This window comes from Lactuca virosa, chromosome 4 (genome assembly GCF_052849685.1).
Source record: "Lactuca virosa cultivar CGN04683 chromosome 4, Lactuca_virosa_CGN04683_v6, whole genome shotgun sequence".
Lineage (NCBI taxonomy): Eukaryota > Viridiplantae > Streptophyta > Magnoliopsida > Asterales > Asteraceae > Lactuca > Lactuca virosa.
This window is the reverse complement of record NC_136429.1, coordinates 166268425-166290432: the sequence shown is the minus strand read 5'-3', so window position 1 is coordinate 166290432 and position 22008 is coordinate 166268425.

Below are 22008 nucleotides of genomic sequence, written 5' to 3'. Positions count from 1 at the left end.
TGGTCCGTTAAAAATTAATAACTTCTTCATCCGACGTCCGTTTTTGTCTGTCTTTTTATCGTTACGCTACTATTAACGAGATCTTCGATTCTCTTTTAGGTTGTGTCTGCTAAAAACCGCTCAATCTAATATTCGAACTTCGGGCTGTACACTACTAAGCCGAAACTTCGAAAAATCATAACTTCCTCATACGAAGTCAGATTTGGGCGTTCTTTTTATGCACGCTCTCAGTTTAGCGTATTCTACCACTTTCGTTTAGATCGCTAAGGCTAAAAATTGCTCTATCGTCAATTCACTATTTACGCTTCCCGGTGTCGTGCCTGTTTTGCTGCGAAACTTCGACGAGCCATAACTTCTTCGTTATAATTCGGATTCCGGCATTCTTTATATGTACGGAACCCTGGTACCATATAGTTCAATTTGGTTAAGATTAATCCTTCTAAATAATCTTCCATCAAAAACTCATTTTTGATACTTATTGTCTCTATATTAACTAGCCCGAATTTGCAGGCGTTACAGCTTTCCTTGTAACTCACTTGTCTGAATTTGATCACTATTCGACATTTGCATTACCTCGAGCACCGTAGTCTCTCATACGACTTGGTTAAATATTACTTGATCAATTTTTGACCAAAACATGTAGCATAAGATTCACTCTTTAATATTATTTTAAAACGGGATTTTGTCTTCATACATTTAACTTGAAATATTATTTTATTAAACCCTTTCGGTAACTCCAATCAAAAGACAAAAAGACCATGAGGGTAGTAAGAAATGAGTTTTTAAAAACCGACCTCACTAGGAATCGAAGAGAAATCTTTAAACCACTCTAATAACATTATAGTTCGGTATGACTGACAATGTTTGTTAAACATGCGAGGACGCAATATAGCGTGGGTTTTGGTAAAAAAATCAACTAAGTAGAATCTAACCAAATTTTATGAGAGGTTGTGATGTTCATGGAAAATTAAATAATAATTAATAATCAAAGTGACACAAGTGAGTTACAAGGAAAGCCCTTGATCCTTGATAGGATCTCCGGCATAACACCATGGGAGGTGATAGTGATCACATGCCTTGATGATTTTATTGATATAAAATGTCGAATACAGAGATTAATGTGTAAATGTAAGTACACGTATCGTGAATTAGTTAAAAGTGTCTCTAGTATGCTAGTTACAAGTACTATTTATAGTCTAATGCTAATAACAAGAAGTCCGATAATTCCGGGATCCTCCAGAATCAGCATATGAACGTTATTTAACTTAGTATTTTGGGAGTTTTGTCTGGTTGAGATGACTCTCCATTGAGAATGGGTCCTGTGTTGACTCGTTCTACACATGTGAGAAAAATAAAGAAAATATTGTTGTTACAAGTGTTAGAAATATTAATGATACTAGTCAGCATCCTGGAATATGTTTTAGGATCCTGAGGCTTCAGATGTGTTTGAGGATCCTGATTAGGAGTCAAGGATCCTGCCCCTACCAATTTCCCCCAAATTACACCTACGAAATATAACCGTTAGTGTTTTAAATATTTAGAGGTATAATTTTTAAGTGAAATTTGAAGTGAGAATTTCTAACGGATGGGTAATTTGAACATCAACGAGTAGATGATGATCGAAGGTAGTATTTTTATTCATTTTTTCCTTCTTCCTTCTTACTTTTCTTTTTCCTAAAAATGTCCAAGAAAGGAGCTCGTTCTTGTGCTAACATCATAACTATACCAGATGATGATTTCGTAGATCATAAGCTCCTTTCCTATGAGGAAACTTGTACCTTCGATGCCGATAGTATTGAAATTATGAGTTCGAGTGGAACCTTTCCTGCTAGTACTAACTTTAAGCCTTTTGATGCTAGGATCCCACCTGTTTTTAGGTCTTCTGTTTGGGTTTGTTTTCTTGAGTATTCCGTTACCTTAGGCCTTACATATCCCTTTTCCAGGAGCATTTCTCAATTTTTTGAAATCACCAAGATTTCATATATTCCAGCCATGCCAGCGGTTTGGAGGATCCTTTAGTTGATTCACAATCTGAATCGCTCCATGGGTCTCAACATTGGTCTAAATGAATTAGCTTATGTTTACAACATTTCTACCTTTGGAAACTCTCACTTTTTGTTGAAAGTTAAAACCGACGGATCACCTCTTGTATTAAAATCCAAGCATAACGATGGTGCTTGGAACAGAAGATAATTTTTCGTAAAACGTGACTAGATTCGTGGTGGAGATCTTTTACCTCAATGTTGGGTCAAAAAGGGTAGGGTTCCTTATTTTTATATTGAGGATCCCAATATTCACACTACCTATTTTGTTTTTTATCTTTTGCAACTTTCAAGTTTGACGAATCAATCCCCCCCCCACCCCACTGAAGACACCGAGGATAGGATCAAGAACTTCCTTGCTCTGCCAAAACTGTCAGGACATTCAACCTCGATCCTTCTAGTCATAAAGAAATCTCAACTGCTATCATCCCTATGGCCACCAGTAGGGATCCTTGAGCACTTTTACCTTCAGTTTTTGAGAAATTATTAACACTTTTTTGGCTTTCGTAGGATCCAGAGCCATATGCGCCAGTGCTCATTTCTCCATTTCTGATCTTGATACGGATGTGTCAAGCGGCTAGATATTTGTGAAGAAAGAGAAAACTAGCTCCTCCCTTGCCCCAAAAAAAGGCCCACATTGATCTGACTATGAAGACTCCAGGATCCCGGAAGAGGAAAACCCCTAAAGTCACGAATTTGAACTTGGAAAATCTTAGAGTCGAGGATGAACTACAGAGGATGGTCTCATTTTCTCAAGTTGTAGGTGTTATTATGTCACACCCCCGAACCGTCGGAACGGACGGCGAAAACGTCCGGGGGCGGGGTGACGTCATGCGTAGTATCACAATAGTTGTATCATAGTAAGCGTAGTAAACACAACCATTACATTATAATATGAATATTTACATTGTTTAAAAACATAGTTTGTTCATAACAGTATATAACAAAAGTAAAAGACGTGAATCCAAAATGCTCCGTCTTCTCCAAAAGTTGGCAAGAGTACCTGTCTATTGTTGCCCTGAGAATACAAGCAGTTTTAAAATATCAGCATAAAGCTGGTGAGTTCATAAGCGTTTAGTTCTGGTAAAAGAAATGTTTCTTTGATCCTTTGAAAAGTGTTTCCTAAGAAAATCCTATATTTTCTTATGAAAGATGTTTGATTATCAGTTAGTTGTATGTTAGATAGCCTGTTTATGTAAGGTTGAGTTATCCCAGGAAAATCCTATATTTTCCTTAAAAGTTGATAGTTGGTTATCTGTTCTGGTATGAAGTGTACAAGTATGTACCATACTTGTATCGTTAGATGTAGTTTCCTTGAAAAACTATGTTTGTTCTCTGTGAGATGTATTAGCCTTGTTACATAAATAAAACTAATAAATAGGTAGTGAACTAGATCCTAAGGGTATTACTAATGCCCTCTAGTAATCAAATCGGTTATTACTTTGAGGTTAGTTCACTTGTTTCATTATTACAAAAGTAAATCTCTGTTATCTAGGTTGCGAGTTTTATAACCATACATTAAACTTGATATGGCACGTAACGGGGCCAGTATCCTTTTATGACTTTGTCACCGGTAGACCTGACGGTCCCACTGTAGCTAGCAGCGAGGTGCGGGACAGTCAGTCCCGTATAGATCTATACACAATAGTCACGCTCTCCCTCCAAGAGATTCTGGTTACAAGGGTTAGTCCTACACTCTCGAATCCGGTGGAGTGTTACCAAGGACGTGTCTCCAACTTAAAATAACAAATTTACAAGTAATAATACCGAAAATCCTGTTTATGTTTTGTATAAATCCTTTATAAAATATCACATTTTATGACAAGATTTACAAGTTCCTTGCTTTAGTTTTGAAAACTGTTTCTACGACTTGATTTCTTAATCGTTTGGTAAAACGGTTTTCTGTGTTAAAAGCATGCTGAACATATAATTATTTTATGCAAAATAAGATAACTTGAGCACAAGTTTCCTTGTACTTTTGCTTGTATTCTCCCCCTGAAAACATGAAAACTCGGAAAAAGCATAGGGGTATGAACTCACTGTTTGACGTGGGATTCGAGTGTAAGTTGCTAGGAATTGCTGAGTGTCAAATAAAGCCTCGGGCACAAACGGATCCTATTTAGCATGTAAAAGTACATATATACATTAGGTGAGGGCATAACACTATTTGTTATGGAAGGAAACCACCTTAGGGACTAGGAAACACTTAAAACTAAGTGTTAGAATCACATGTGATTGAAGAGGGGAGTTTACGGCCGTAATCAGGAGTGTACGGTCAAGGGTTTGTGGCCCAATCGAGTTTATGGCCCATATTTTTACAGCCCAAGTGTTTGCGGTCCATGGGTTTACGACCCATGGGTTTACGGCCTATGGGTTTACGGCCCATGTGTTTATGGCCATAAACACTTGGTGAAAGATGCGATTTTTGGTGTTTCAAGGTCCTTTCTAGCCTTCTGGAAGTGTTCTAAACCTCATTTCTAGGCTTAGGAGGGTGTTGTGGCAACTTTGCACCACTAAAATAGAGTTTACGGTCAAGGGAGATTGTCTTGGCCGTAAACACCCTTCTGGTCATGATTTCTAGATGTTTAACAAGTGATTCTTGTATCCAACAAGCTAAGAGCAGTGTACTTACGTAATGGAAGCTTGAAATGAGGTTTTTAGCCACCAAGAACTAGTGTGTGTTCTTGGTGTTCTTGGTGAGAGAGAAAATCTAGAAAAAGATGAGATTCATGAGATAGGAACATGGATTTACCACTAGAAATGGATTTGAAACAACATTCAAGGTGGAAAAACACTTACTTCTTGAAGATCTTGGAGAGAATTCGAAATTTGTAGAGAGAGAAAGAGAGAGAGAGTAGAGAGAGAAAGCTTCTGGAGTGTGTAAAGTGAGAAGTGAAGGCCACTCATCCCTTATATAGGGGTGAGTTTACGGCCAAGGGGTGAGGTGGAGGGTTTACGGCCATCAACAGGGTTTACGGTCGTAAACAGGGTTTACGGCCATAAGCTGTGTTTGCGGCCGTAAGCTCCTCTCGAAGGGTTGTTTGTTCCGGATGCTATGCTTTGACTTAGAAAACCTCGTTTTCGAATACGAAACTCAATCGAACTGAGTTTAGAATATTCCGTTAGACCAAAAATAATACTAACGTGAACGGAAATAAATCAATTCGGATTTATTTAGAATGTAAGGTCCTTCCCAAACTAAGAATTTGACGGAATTAAATAAGAACCCAATTTTTTATAAACGGAAACTGGGTAAGTATAACGGAAAAAGTTTCGGGTTGTCACATATTATTGCTTTTGTTTCTTACGCTTTGCCTTTCACTCTTTTTAATGTAACTCTTTCTCCAGCTCTTTGATCGTGTCTCTATAGACTTGAGGATCCGGGTTAAAAAGGCTGAAGAAGCTTTAAGAGAACAAGAAAAAATTGTTGGATTAATGTCTAAGTCCATAACTATAATTGGTAAGACTTGACCCGACCCGGCATGGTCCATTTGGGTTGCATGGCATCATCCATTTGGATAGACTATAATGAGAGAAATAACACTTAAGGTTGGTGAATATATTTTAAGTTCTAATATATTAATAAGGTTATTTAATTAGTATTGATCAAGAATTAATTTGGAATTAATTAAGTGATCAAAAGGAGACTAATTAAATATATGGGTTGATTGTGTAAATCATTCATTCTTATATATGTGGGCTTGTGATCCAAGATTTCTTATGTTGGACTAAGTCCATGGGGTGACCCATGGATACTCCATGGAGGTTAAAATCCATGGAGCATAAGGAATGGGTAAAGTTATGAGTTACATGGTGTAACCCTAATAGCCAACATACAAAAGAATCCCATGGCTCAAGAAATCGTGCACTAATGTGTGAGTGTGAGGGCTAGACGATTTCAAGGAGTGTTCAAGTTTCTCTCAAGTTATTCCAAGTGTATTTGGTGTTGTGTGAACCATTTGAGGTGTCACACTTGGGGCACTAGGCACTCAAGCTTCATGAAGACATTCTACATCAAAGAGGTATGTATTCTATCTTGTTATATTTATTATTTTGTATGCTAGATTAGGATAATACCTTGGATGTTCATAATTGTATGTATAATAGAGAAAACATAGATCCAAGGTATTTAGGGTTGCATGTACACTTAGGAGTGTTAGAATGCTCATAACCGAACAGTGGTATCAGAGCCTAGGCTTGTTTTCTTGTTATACTTGCAAAAGTAGCTGGAAAATCGAGTTGGATGCATATATTCGATTGTTTTGGCTGGAATTGGACTAGGAACATTACCCTAAGATGTTTTTGGACTTATAAACTTGTTTTTGATGTGGTAATGTTCATGCTAATCCAATTTCTAAGATAATTGTCATAATTTCAAGATTTGTATTAGTTTGTATGTTCATGCTAATTTCTTGAAGATTGATGATTTGAATTATCTTGTTCTTATGAGGTTCTTAGATTAATAGAAACGTTGTGTGAAATAGTTGTTTTCAATCCATTTTAATCTAAGAGTTGATTCCAAAGTGTGTTTTTGTAACTTGTCCTCAAGTTATATGAAAAGTCGCATTTAAGAATCATAAAAGTCATAAAAGTTGGCAAAGGTTACAAAATGAAGAGTCTAGTTCTAATTAAATGGTTTTATGACTCCATAACTTGTCCTCGAATTATGGAGGTTCAAGAGTCTCTTCATTAAATTAAAAAAAAATGTAACCTTAATTAGTTCCATAAGTTACAATAAAAAAAAGTTATTTTTTTTATTAATTAGTTTAAAGTCTTCCATAACTTGTCCTCAAGTTATGGAACTTGAAGAGTTTTTTTTTTTTTTAATTAAAACTACTTTAAACTCATAAGTTATGGAATTAATTCGTTTTGAATAGTTTCAAAACTTGCCCTCAAGTTTTGGAATTGGAAAAGTTTTCACTTATGAATACTTTAATTTCAAGTTAGCCCTTAGAATTTTAAAAGTTAAAATTCAACCCTTATACTTTATAATATTATAAGTTAATAATATTTATATATATGTATAAGAGTAAAGTCAGTCTTACCGTTAGTAGGCCTCATTCACGAAGCCGGTCTATAAGGGGGGTATAAGGTTACTGCCTATAAAATGGCAGTTTAATGGGTGTCCACTCTCACCCACCGCTTCCTTGACTGGTGGAGGGTCGTTAGCCGAACGGTTAGGACAAGGACTATAATTCTCCTTTCATTAAAAGTATTAATGATAAATACTAAGTAACTAAACTCTTATTAATACCCAATCTTACTTACTTAGGAAAATGTGAATTTGGTGCTAACCCATGAAATTACACTTTGCACTTTGCTTAAGTCGTTAGTGGAGCGTGTGTGGTTAACCGGCACACTAACCTGGACTTAACAAGGTAGGCAAAGGGTAACTTAATATTTATCATAGTATCGGTGGAGCGTGTGTGGTTAACCGGCACACTGCTTAAGGGTTAAATATTAAGGGTACCAAGTATATTTGCATGGTTATTCACACCTTGTTTTGTGATCCTCGGCATCCCAGTCACAAAACCTGAAGGGCACACTCGAGATTGAAACATGCCTTTGAACAATTCAATGAATCTCAAAGATCTAGGACTTTCAAATCCAATTAAAACCTAATAAATTATTTCGTTTTTCATGGTGGAAATTGGTGAATCGTCATTCACCTACCTTCAAATATTTTATAGCTTAGATTACGGCATCCCTCTTCTAAGTTATAAAATAGTTTGTTGGGTCCTAGCCTTAATATTTCATATTGGGTGTCATATTAAGGACTTTAAATCAACTATCTTGAATATCTCCCAAAAAGATGTCTGGTCTAGACATTTATGATCTTCCCAAATCTCTTGAAACAAGCTTTCCTAAATGAAGATAATGTCCCATGGATATCATACTTCTTTCACCTCCTCCAATTATTCTCCCTAACCCACAAGTTCCTAAAAAGTTTAAGGTCACTCAAGCCCTATTGGCAAGGCAAGGTCTGGGTGTGATCACATCTTGGAGATGTAGTCACATATTGACAAGCCGGGAGAGTTGGGTGTCAAAGTCTTGAGAAAGTTGGTGGCTCAACTACTTTCTAAGTCACATAGTGAGTTCTTTTGGAATCCTATGAAACAGACTAAGACAAGACCCTTAATGATCTTATCTATTTGCTAAGATCAACTTCCTAAAACGCTATGGACATTGACAATGATGACATTGGATATCCAGTAAAGCTCTCTCTTCCCAATGGAAAGGGATCGGCCATAGTCAACTCGGTTGACCCAATGGTAAAGAGAGAGGCGAAGTCTGAGATAGTCCCATTATCAAGGGTCCATAGGTAACTATTGCCAAAGGAAGGGGCATTGGTTATGAAGCTGCCAAATTTACCTAAGGATGTTAAAGTCAATAAGTTTGGCTCTACTTCAGGTAAAGTCCATTGTCTAACTCTATTAAGTACATGCTGATTCTGATCGCGAAGATGGATTTCAATAGCATGGTTCGGTGATCAGAATTTTGGGCTATTACTTAAGAGTTATGATATTTATATTGCTTAGGAATAGATAACAACAAGGTTTTCATATGGATTGTAAGGATAAGTTTTTCCGCAAAGTTTTAAAATAAAAGAAAAAGGTTTGATTTTATTTATTTTAAGTATCCTTACAATGGCATTTGTGAAAAGTTGTTGCTTATAAGATTCCATTGATAGCAATATTGGAAAAATGGATTTGATTCTTTCGGTTGTGGTAGTGTCTAATATTACCAAATAAGGAAAGATTCTCATCACCCAAGGTTCAATTGGACCGAAACTTGGAATCATGCAAGTTGTATAGTATGATGAATGAGAACTTTCAGCTTGGAAAATTAAGACTAATTCCTTATGTGAATAAGGAAAGGACTAAGGGATCGAGTACACATTCTTGTGCGCTGGTCAAGTCCACCACAAAAGATCAAGAAGACTATTCGTCATGATTTACTTAAGTTCAGTAAATATGATTATACTTATAAGTTTAAGTATAAGTCTGTAGCATTGGAGAAGTTTTAATGTGAGACAGAACGAATAAGAAGAATCAAAGTATGGCAGAAACATAAAAGTTTCTCAAATCTGAAAAGATGGGAGAGTACTTTAGTATCATGTTTATGATCATCTTAATGATTAAGATACCATATCACAATTGGTCCTCTAAAGTCAAGAAGAGGAGTCATGAATTGTTGAAATGGTTAAATCAAAAAGATGAGTCATACTTCGTTCCAAAACAATTCTTAGAGTCATACTCCAAGATTGTAACTTGAGTGACATATCTTAAAGAGGGTTTGTTAACACTAGTCAAATGTAAGAGTAAAAGGTTATCTACTCTTGTACATTTGAAATTGGTAAGTTGTGATGTTTTGGATAAAACAGAGACCAACTTAGGCCAATTGTGTAAAGTGTTAGTCTTGATAACGAATCTGCACTATCTCTTGAATATTTGACAAGGGAGTCTTATATGTCAATAGGACAGTGGGAGTCTTAAAGATCTTGAAAGTTTCAAGACTTAATCAAGAATAAAACCTAAAGTCCTTCACTAGCACACGACTTGAGGTTTATAACCTATCGTGTTGAAATTTTTGTGCCTATTCAAGTTGGCTTTGCATAGGAGTTCTGAGAGTTCTCAATTGGTTGCACAACTACTTGGAAGCAATGGCAGGAACCTGAGCGGCCAAATGGCAAGAATTTAAGATTGCACAAGTTTAATCAATATGAGTTTGGATTTGTCAGTAACCTTGTCTTGTGATTATGGTTTTGACAAATTCACATGGATAAGAACACATACACTGTTAAATCTAAGTGTCATAAGGTCTCTCTCCGATTCATGAAACTGATGGTGAGGAAACACTTTCACTAAGTAGATTTTAGCTAGATAGAAATTGTGATATTTGCATTCTCAAAGTCGTTAGTGGAGCGTGTGTGGTTTACCGGCACACTAACATGGACTTGTGAGAAGTGGCAAAGGTCTAAACAATTGAGACTATGATTACGACATCCCTTTTCATAGTTCCGAAATTGTTTAGACACACATGCATGCTATCTAAGGAAAGGTGTATGATTTTGATAAAGTTTTATCAAAGCATCTCGTATCAGAAATCTGAACTTTGGTAAGAAAGTCAGCTGATTTCTGAGTACATGTCAAAGCTAGTGGGAGCATAAGTGTTATGCTAATAATCATCATGTTAGTGGGAGCATGATAATTATGACAAAGGTTGCAAGTTAGCAATGTTAATTATAGAAAACAAAAGTTTCAATTCGTAAGGTTGCAGGGGTTGAAAAAGTTGTTTTGCTATAATTAAGGGAGAGGAAATTATACTTCATTTCAATTCTAAAAAGCTTAGATTGAGATTTTAATCGTATTTAATCAAGGATATATATATATATATATATATATATATATATATATATATATATATATATATATGAATTTCATGTTGGAATGGCTCAACATAAGGAAATTCTATATATGGGTCCATTATTTGCGATCTAAAATTCGATTATGATTACGGCATCCCTTTTCATAATCTGAATTTTGAGAACTTGGCAAATTGAAATGGAAATATTATAGCAAAAGACTGGTTTAGTCTTTATGTGAGACATCATGAATCGTGTCCCATATGCTTCGGATATAGGATCGATTACATGTGCTATATTCATCCTTTCTAAAATTTTCCAAATGCCTGGGGCATTATGAAGGGAAAAGGTCTAGAATTGGATATGACTAAAATGATTAAGCAATTGTCAAGGAAAATCTAAGGTTTACCAAAGATTGGTTGCTCAAGGACAGTTGGAAGTATAATGTTAATTCTGGAAGGACCGTATTGACATAATCATTAAGGAGGCAACTCTTGTTCAGAAGTGATAGTCAAAATGGAATATGGAAATGTTTCAAAGTTAGAAATTATTCAATTTGTGTAAGATTAGGAAACTTAATGAAAGAAGGATGTTTCCAAGGAGCTGATCTCCTTTGGAATGCTCTGTAATGATTGTTGTCAAGTCTTTCTGAGTTTGTGCATAATCATTAAGAGGATCAATGCATATAAGTTTAGAATCTAACAGATTTCAGTAAATGGCATGAATTTGGAATTCTTGCATTTGCAGTAAGGATTTGGGACTGTGAAAAGAGGATCATTAGAGTGATGTTCAATTGATCTATTTTACAAAGTAAAGATCATAGACAAACATAGTATCCATACTTGGTGTATGGCATGACTAGTGTTTAGAAAACATAGTGTACATGCTTGGAGCATGGGACAACTATTGTTTTAAATTCAAGTATAAAGTTGATAAAACCGAAACAATGAATAATGAGTAATCAGTATGGTGATAAATAAAAGTGTTTATTTATATTCATAGGGTTTGATACCATATTTGATTCATTTATTCTTGTGTTTCACTTTGCATGTTTTGACTTCCAGAATAACTAAGTCGCTCTTCCTGAATGATTAAGTTATTCAAACCATCCACAGTCGGTCATATGTTGGAAGTAGATATGAATCAAGACTGACATGGGTTGGTTTGTAGAGGTCCAAGTTGGTGGACAAAGTGGTGCTACAACACTCATGAGTGCTCATAAGTTCTGAGTATTGGATTCAACCGGCGCTCATTTGAATCACTTCATGGATTTTATCACGAGTGATCATGAGATGATAATATCTTATATTCTTCAAACCTAGAGATATGAGTTGTTACTATGAGTTGGTTATACATTGATTGCACGAAAATGCATTGGTAACTCGATGTTATAAAACGTGCCTTTGTGTATGATTCAACAAGTAGTAGAACAAGCCAGATGAGTCGAAGTTTATCAATTCTTTTTACCTTCGGGATAAAAGCGATATCTGTGGGCCCCTCGATGATTTAAAGATGATACATGTGAGTGCTTGGCCAAGCCAGGACTGATTTGATGTGTTCAATCAGTCAATCATCATGAATCGGAAATCGGGAAACAACAAATGGACAGAGAGAATGATTGATAATCCATGTCTCAGTCCATATGATATCTAGAATGGAGGAATATATGATCCCTTATCTAATGGACAAGTCATTGACAAAGGTCAGAGTTCATCGACAAGGTTAGAGTTCGACAGAAGCTTTTGAGAGCTACGATTGCTGATCGGTTCCTGAAATCATACGCAATAATAGTTTTAGACTTATCCAAGTGGGAGACTGTTGGATTAATGTCTAAGTCCATAACTATAATTGGTAAGACTTGACCCGACCCGGCATGGTCCATTTGGGTTGCATGGCATCATGCATTTGGATAGACTATAATGAGAGAAATAACACTTAAGGTTGGTTAATATAATATAAGTTCTAATATATTAATAAGGTTATTTAATTAGTATTGATCAAGAATTAATTTGGAATTAATTAAGTGATCAAAAGGAGACTAATTAAATATATGGGTTGATTGTGTAAATCATTCATTCTTATATATGTGGGCTTGTGATCCAAGATTTCTTATGTTGGACTAAGTCCATGGGGTGACCCATGGATACTCCATGGAGGTTAAAATCCATGGATCATAAGGAATGGGTAAAGTTATGAGTTACATGGTGTAACCCTAATAGCCAACATACAAAAGAATCCCATGGCTCAAGAAATCGTGCACTAATGTGTGAGTGTGAGGGCTAGACGATTTCAAGGAGTGTTAAAGTTTCTCTCAAGTTATTCCAAGTGTATTTGGTGTTGTGTGAACCATTTGAGGTGTCACACTTGGGGCACTAGGCACTCAAGCTTCATGAAGACATTCTACATCAAAGAGGTATGTATTCTATCTTGTTATATTTATTATTTTGTATGCTAGATTAGGATAATACCTTGGATGTTCATAATTGTATGTATAATAGAGAAAACATAGATCCAAGGTATTTAGGGTTGCATGTACACTTATGAGTGTTAGAATGCTCATAACCGAACAGTGGTATCAGAGCCTAGGCTTGTTTTCTTGTTATACTTGCAAAAGTAGCTGGAAAATCGAGTTGGATGCATATATTCGATTGTTTTGGCTGGAATTGGACTAGGAACATTACCCTAAGATGTTTTTGGACTTATAAACTTGTTTTTGATGTGGTAATGTTCATGCTAATCCAATTTCTAAGATAATTGTCATAATTTCAAGATTTGTATTAGTTTGTATGATCATGCTAATTTCTTGAAGATTGATGATTTGAATTATCTTGTTCTTATGAGGTTCTTAGATTAATAGAAACGTTGTGTGAAATAGTTGTTTTCAATCCATTTTAATCTAAGAGTTGATTCCAAAGTGTGTTTTTGTAACTTGTCCTCAAGTTATATGAAAAGTCACATTTAAGAATCATAAAAGTCATAAAAGTTGGCAAAGGTTACAAAATGAAGAGTCTAGTTCTAATTAAATGGTTTTATGACTCCATAACTTGTCCTCGAGTTATGGAGGTTCAAGAGTCTCTTCATTAAATTAAAAAAAATGTAACCTTAATTAGTTCCATAAGTTACAATAAAAAAAAAGTTATTTTTTTTATTAATTAGTTTAAAGTCTTCCATAACTTGTCCTCAAGTTATGGAACTTGAAGAGTTTTTTTTTTTTTAATTAAAACTACTTTAAACTCATAAGTTATGGAATTAATTAGTTTTGAATAGTTTCAAAACTTGCCCTCAAGTTTTGGAATTGGAAAAGTTTTCACTTATGAATACTTTAATTTCAAGTTAGCCCTTAGAATTTTAAAAGTTAAAATTCAACCCTTATACTTTATAATATTATAAGTTAATAATATTTATATACATGTATAAGAGTAAAGTCAGTCTTACCGTTAGTAGGCCTCATTCACGAAGCCGATCTATAAGGGGGGTATAAGGTTACTGCCTATAAAATGGCAGTTTAATGGGTGTCCACTCTCACCCACCGCTTCCTTGACTGGTGGAGGGTCGTTAGCCGAACGGGTAGGACAAGGACTATAATTCTCCTTTCATTAAAAGTATTAATGATAAATACTAAGTAACTAAACTCTTATTAATACCCAATCTTAGTTACTTAGGAAAATGTGAATTTGGTGCTAACCCATGAAATTACACTTTGCACTTTGCTTAAGTCGTTAGTGGAGCGTGTGTGGTTAACCGGTACACTAACCTGGACTTAACAAGGTAGGCAAAGGGTAACTTAATATTTATCAGAGTATCGGTGGAGCGTGTGTGGTTAACCGGCACACTGATTAAGGGTTAAATATTAAGGGTACCAAGTATATTTGCATGGTTATTCACACCTTGTTTTGTGATCCTCGGCATCCCAGTCACAAAACCTGAAGGGCACACTCGAGATTGAAACATGCCTTTGAACAGTTCAATGAATCTCAAAGATCTAGGACTTTCAAATCCAATTAAAACCTAATAAATTATTTCGTTTTTCATGGTGGAAATTGGTGAATCGTCATTCACCTACCTTCAAATATTTTATAGCTTAGATTACGGCATCCCTCTTCTAAGTTATAAAATAGTTTGTTGGGTCCTAGCCTTAATATTTCATATTGGGTGTCATATTAAGGACTTTAAATCAACTATCTTGAATATCTCCCAAAAAGATGTCTGGTCTAGAAATTTATGATCTTCCCAAATCTCTTGAAACAAGCTTTCCTAAATGAAGATAATGTCCCATGGATATCATACTTCTTTCACCTCCTCCAATTATTCTCCCTAACCCACAAGTTCCTAAAAAGTTTAAGGTCACTCAAGCCCTATTGGCAAGGCAAGGTCTGGGTGTGATCACATCTTGGAGATGTAGTCACATATTGACAAGCCGGGAGAGTTGGGTGTCAAAGTCTTGAGAAAGTTGGTGGCTCAACTACTTTCTAAGTCACATAGTGAGTTCTTTTGGAATCCTATGAAACAGACTAAGACAAGACCCTTAATGATCTTATCTATTTGCTAAGATCAACTTCCTAAAACGCTATGGACATTGACAATGATGACATTGGATATCCAGTAAAGCTCTCTCTTCCCAATGGAAAGGGATCAGCCATAGTCAACTCGGTTGACCCAATGGTAAAGAGAGAGGCGAAGTCTGAGATAGTCCCATTATCAAGGGTCCATAGGTAACTATTGCCAAAGGAAGGGGCATTGGTTACGAAGCTGCCAAATTTACCTAAGGATGTTAAAGTCAATAAGTTTGGCTCTACTTCAGGTAAAGTCCATTGTCTAACTCTATTAAGTACATGCTGATTCTGATCGCGAAGATGGATTTCAATAGCATGGTTCGGTGATCAGAATTTTGGGCTATTACTTAAGAGTTATGATATTTATATTGCTTAGGAATAGATAACAACAAGGTTTTCATATGGATTGTAAGGATAAGTTTTTCCGCAAAGTTTTAAAATAAAAGAAAAAGGTTTGATTTTATTTATTTTAAGTATCCTTACAATGACATTTGTGAAAAGTTGTTGCTTATAAGATTCCATTGATAGCAATATTGGAAAAATGGATTTGATTCTTTCGGTTGTGGTAGTGTCTAATATTACCAAATAAGGAAAGATTCTCATCACCCAAGGTTCAATTGGACCGAAACTTGGAATCATGCAAGTTGTATAGTATGATGAATGAGAACTTTCAGCTTGGAAAATTAAGACTAATTCCTTATGTGAATAAGGAAAGGACTAAGGGATCGAGTACACATTCTTGTGCGCTGGTCAAGTCCACCACAAAAGATCAAGAAGACTATTCGTCATGATTTACTTAAGTTCAGTAAATATGATTATACTTATAAGTTTAAGTATAAGTCTGTAGCATTGGAGAAGTTTTAATGTGAGACAGAACGAATAAGAAGAATCAAAGTATGGCAGAAACATAAAAGTTTCTCAAATCTGAAAAGATGGGAGAGTACTTTAGTATCATGTTTATGATCATCTTAATGATTAAGATACCATATCACAGTTGGTCCTCTAAAGTCAAGAAGAGGAGTCATGAATTGTTGAAATGGTTAAATCAAAAAGATGAGTCATACTTCGTTCCAAAACAATTCTTAGAGTCATACTCCAAGATTGTAACTTGAGTGATATATCTTAAAGAGGGTTTGTTAACACTAGTCAAATGTAAGAGTAAAAGGTTATCTACTCTTGTACATTTGAAATTGGTAAGTTGTGATGTTTTGGATAAAACAGAGACCAACTTAGGCCAATTGTGTAAAGTGTTAGTCTTGATAAAGAATCCGCACTATCTCTTGAATATTTGACAAGGGAGTCTTATATGTCAATAGGACAGTGGGAGTCTTAAAGATCTTGAAAGTTTCAAGACTTAATCAAGAATAAAACCTAAAGTCCTTCACTAGCACACGACTTGAGGTTTATAACCTATCGTGTTGAAATTTTTGTGCCTATTCAAGTTGGCTTTGCATAGGAGTTCTGAGAGTTCTCAATTGGTTGCACAACTACTTGGAAGCAATGGCAGGAACCTGAGCTGCCAAATGGCAAGAATTTAAGATTGCACAAGTTTAATCAATATGAGTTTGGATTTGTCAGTAACCTTGTCTTGTGATTATGGTTTTGACAAATTCACATGGATAAGAACACATACACTGTTAAATCTAAGTGTCATAAGGTTTCTCTCCGATTCATGAAACTGATGGTGAGGAAACACTTTCACTAAGTAGATTTTAGCTAGATAGAAATTGTGATATTTGCATTCTCAAAGTCGTTAGTGGAGCGTGTGTGGTTTACCGGCACACTAACATGGACTTGTGAGAAGTGGCAAAGGTCTAAACAATTGAGACTATGATTACGACATCCCTTTTCATAGTTCTGAAATTGTTTAGACACACATGCATGCTATCTAAGGAAAGGTGTATGATTTTGATAAAGTTTTATCAAAGCATCTCGTATCAGAAATCTGAACTTTGGTAAGAAAGTCAGCTGATTTCTGAGTACATGTCAAAGCTAGTGGGAGCATAAGTGTTATGCTAATAATCATCATGTTAGTGGGAGCATGATAATTATGACAAAGGTTGCAAGTTAGCAATGTTAATTATAGAAAACAAAAGTTTCAATTCGTAAGGTTGCAGGGGTTGAAAAAGTTGTTTTGCTATAATTAAGGGAGAGGAAATTATACTTCATTTCAATTCTAAAAAGCTTAGATTGAGATTTTAATCGTATTTAATCAAGGATATATATATATATATATATATATATATATATATATATATATATATATATATATATGAATTTCATGTTGGAATGGCTCAACATAAGGAAATTCTATATATGGGTCCATTATTTGCGATCTAAAATTCGATTATGATTACGGCATCCCTTTTCATAATCTGAATTTTGAGAACTTGGCAAATTGAAATGGAAATATTATAGCAAAAGACTGGTTTAGTCTTTATGTGAGACATCATGAATCGTGTCCCATATGCTTCGGATATAGGATCGATTACATGTGCTATATTCATCCTTTCTAAAATTTTCCAAATGCCTGGGGCATTATGAAGGGAAAAGGTCTAGAATTGGATATGACTAAAATCATTAAGCAATTGTCAAGGAAAATCTAAGGTTTACCAAAGATTGGTTGCTCAAGGACAGTTGGAAGTATAATGTTAATTCTGGAAGGACCGTATTGACATAATCTGTAAGGAGGCAACTCTTGTTCAGAAGTGATAGTCAAAATGGAATATGGAAATGTTTCAAAGTTAGAAATTATTCAATTTGTGTAAGATTAGGAAACTTAATGAAAGAAGGATGTTTCCAAGGAGCTGATCTCCTTTGGAATGCTCTGTAATGATTGTTGTCAAGTCTTTCTGAGTTTGTGCATAATCATTAAGAGGATCAATGCATATAAGTTTAGAATCTAACAGATTTTAGTAAATGGCATGAATTTGGAATTCTTGCAATTGCAGTAAGGATTTGGGACTGTGAAAAGAGGATCATTAGAGTGATGTTCAATTGATCTATTTTACAAAGTAAAGATCATAGACAAACATAGTATGCATACTTGGTGTATGGCATGACTAGTGTTTAGAAAACATAGTGTACATGCTTGGAGCATGGGACAACTATTGTTTTAAATTCAAGTATAAAGTTGATAAAACCGAAACAATGAATAATGAGTAATCAGTATGGTGATAAATAAAAGTGTTTATTTATATTCATAGGGTTTGATACCATATTTGATTCATTTATTCTTGTGTTTCACTTTGCATGTTTTGACTTCCAGAATAACTAAGTCGCTCTTCCTGAATGATTAAGTTATTCAAACCATCCACAGTCGGTCATATGTTGGAAGTAGATATGAATCAAGACTGCCATGGGTTGGTTTGTAGAGGTCCAAGTTGGTGGACAAAGTGGTGCTACAACACTCATGAGTGCTCATAAGTTCTGAGTATTGGATTCAACCGGCGCTCATTTGAATCACTTCATGGATTTTATCACGAGTGATCATGAGACGATAATATCTTATATTCTTCAAACCTAGAGATATGAGTTGTTACTATGAGTTGGTTATACATTGATTGCACGAAAACGCATTGGTAACTCGATGTTATAAAACGTGCCTTTGTGTATGATTCAACAAGTAGTAGAACAAGCCATATGAGTCGAAGTTTATCAATTCCTTTTACCTTCGGGATAAAAGCGATATCTGTGGGCCCCTCGATGATTTAAAGATGATACATGTGAGTGCTTGGCCAAGCCAGGACTGATTTGATGTGTTCAATCAGTCAGTCATCATGAATCGGAAATCGGGAAACAACAAATGGACAGAGAGAATGATTGATAATCCATGTCTCAGTCCATATGATATCTAGAATGGAGGAATATATGATCCCTTATCTAATGGACAAGTCATTGACAAAGGTCAGAGTTCATCGACAAGGTTAGAGTTCGACAGAAGCTTTTGAGAGCTACGATTGCTGATCGGTTCCTGAAGTCATACGCAATAATAGTTTTAGACTTATCCAAGTGGGAGACTGTTGGATTAATGTCTAAGTCCATAACTATAATTGGTAAGACTTGACCCGACCCGGCATGGTCCATTTGGGTTGCATGGCATCATGCATTTGGATAGACTATAATGAGAGAAATAACACTTAAGGTTCGTTAATATATTATAAGTTCTAATATATTAATAAGGTTATTTAATTAGTATTGATCAAGAATTAATTTGGAATTAATTAAGTGATCAAAAGGAGACTAATTAAATATATGGGTTGATTGTGTAAATCATTCATTCTTATATATGTGGGCTTGTGATCCAAGATTTCTTATGTTGGACTAAGTCCATGGGGTGACCCATGGATACTCCATGGAGGTTAAAATCCATGGAGCATAAGGAATGGGTAAAGTTATGAGTTACATGGTGTAACCCTAATAGCCAACATACAAAAGAATCCCATGGCTCAAGAAATCGTGCACTAATGTGTGAGTGTGAGGGCTAGACGATTTCAAGGAGTGTTCAAGTTTCTCTCAAGTTATTCCAAGTGTATTTGGTGTTGTGTGAACCATTTGAGGTGTCACACTTGGGGCACTAGGCACTCAATCTTCATGAAGACATTCTACATCAAAGAGGTATGTATTCTATCTTGTTATATTTATTATTTTGTATGCTAGATTAGGATAATACCTTGGATGTTCATAATTGTATGTATAATAGAGAAAACATAGATCCAAGGTATTTAGGGTTGCATGTACACTTAGGAGTGTTAGAATGCTCATAACCGAACAGTGGTATCAGAGCCTAGGCTTGTTTTCTTGTTATACTTGCAAAAGTAGCTGGAAAATCGAGTTGGATGCATATATTCGATTGTTTTGGCTGGAATTGGACTAGGAACATTACCCTAAGATGTTTTTGGACTTATAAACTTGTTTTTGATGTGGTAATGTTCATGCTAATCCAATTTCTAAGATAATTGTCATAATTTCAAGATTTGTATTAGTTTGTATGTTCATGCTAATTTCTTGAAGATTGATGATTTGAATTATCTTGTTCTTATGAGGTTCTTAGATTAATAGAAACGTTGTGTGAAATAGTTGTTTTCAATCCATTTTAATCTAAGAGTTGATTCCAAAGTGTGTTTTTGTAACTTGTCCTCAAGTTATATGAAAAGTCAGATTTAAGAATCATAAAAGTCATAAAAGTTGGCAAAGGTTACAAAATGAAGAGTCTAGTTCTAATTAAATGGTTTTATGACTCCATAACTTGTCCTCGAGTTATGGAGGTTCAAGAGTCTCTTCATTAAATTAAAAAAAAATGTAACCTTAATTAGTTCCATAAGTTACAATAAAAAAAAAGTTATTTTTTTATTAATTAGTTTAAAGTCTTCCATAACTTGTCCTCAAGTTATGGAACTTGAAGAGTTTTTTTTTTTAATTAAAACTACTTTAAACTCATAAGTTATGGAATTAATTAGTTTTGAATAGTTTCAAAACTTGCCCTCAAGTTTTGGAATTGGAAAAGTTTTCACTTATGAATACTTTAATTTCAAGTTAGCCCTTAGAATTTTAAAAGTTAAAATTCAACCCTTATACTTTATAATATTATAAGTTAATAATATTTATATATATGTATAAGAGTAAAGTCAGTCTTACCGTTAGTAGGCCTCATTCACGAAGCCGGTCTATAAGGGGGGTATAAGGTTACTGCCTATAAAATGGCAGTTTAATGGGTGTCCACTCTCACCCACCGCTTCCTTGACTGGTGGAGGGTCGTTAGCCGAATGGGTAGGACAAGGACTATAATTCTCCTTTCATTAAAAGTATTAATGATAAATACTAAGTAACTAAACTCTTATTAATACCCAATCTTAGTTACTTAGGAAAATGTGAATTTGGTTCTAACCCATGAAATTACACTTTGCACTTTGCTTAAGTCGTTAGTGGAGTGTGTGTGGTTAATCGGCACACTAACCTGGACTTAACAAGGTAGGCAAAGGGTAACTTAATATTTATCATAGTATCGGTGGAGTGTGTGTGGTTAACCGGCACACTGATTAAGGGTTAAATATTAAGGGTACCAAGTATATTTGCATGGTTATTCACACCTTGTTTTGTGATCCTCGGCATCCCAGTCACAAAACCTGAAGGGCACACTCGAGATTGAAACATGCCTTTGAACAGTTCAATGAATCTCAAAGATCTAGGACTTTCAAATCCAATTAAAACCTAATAAATTATTTCGTTTTTCATGGTGGAAATTGGTGAATCGTCATTCACCTACCTTCAAATATTTTATAGCTTAGATTACGACATCCCTCTTCTAAGTTATAAAATAGTTTGTTGGGTCCTAGCCTTAATATTTCATATTGGGTGTCATATTAAGGACTTTAAATCAACTATCTTGAATATCTCCCAAAAAGATGTCTGGTCTAGACATTTATGATCTTCCCAAATCTCTTGAAACAAGCTTTCCTAAATGAAGATAATGTCCCATGGATATCATACTTCTTTCACCTCCTCCAATTATTCTCCCTAACCCACAAGTTCCTAAAAAGTTTAAGGTCACTCAAGCCCTATTGGCAAGGCAAGGTCTGGGTGTGATCACATCTAGGAGATGTAGTCACATATTGACAAGCCGGGAGAGTTGGGTGTCAAAGTCTTGAGAAAGTTGGTGGCTCAACTACTTTCTAAGTCACATAGTGAGTTCTTTTGGAATCCTATGAAACAGACTAAGACAAGACCCTTAATGATCTTATCTATTTGCTAAGATCAACTTCCTAAAACGCTATGGACATTGACAATGATGACATTGGATATCCAGTAAAGCTCTCTCTTCCCAATGGAAAGGGATCGGCCATAGTCAACTCGGTTGACCCAATGGTAAAGAGAGAGGCGAAGTCTGAGATAGTCCCATTATCAAGGGTCCATAGGTAACTATTGCCAAAGGAAGGGGCATTGGTTACGAAGCTGCCAAATTTACCTAAGGATGTTAAAGTCAATAAGTTTGGCTCTACTTCAGGTAAAGTCCATTGTCTAACTCTATTAAGTACATGCTGATTCTGAT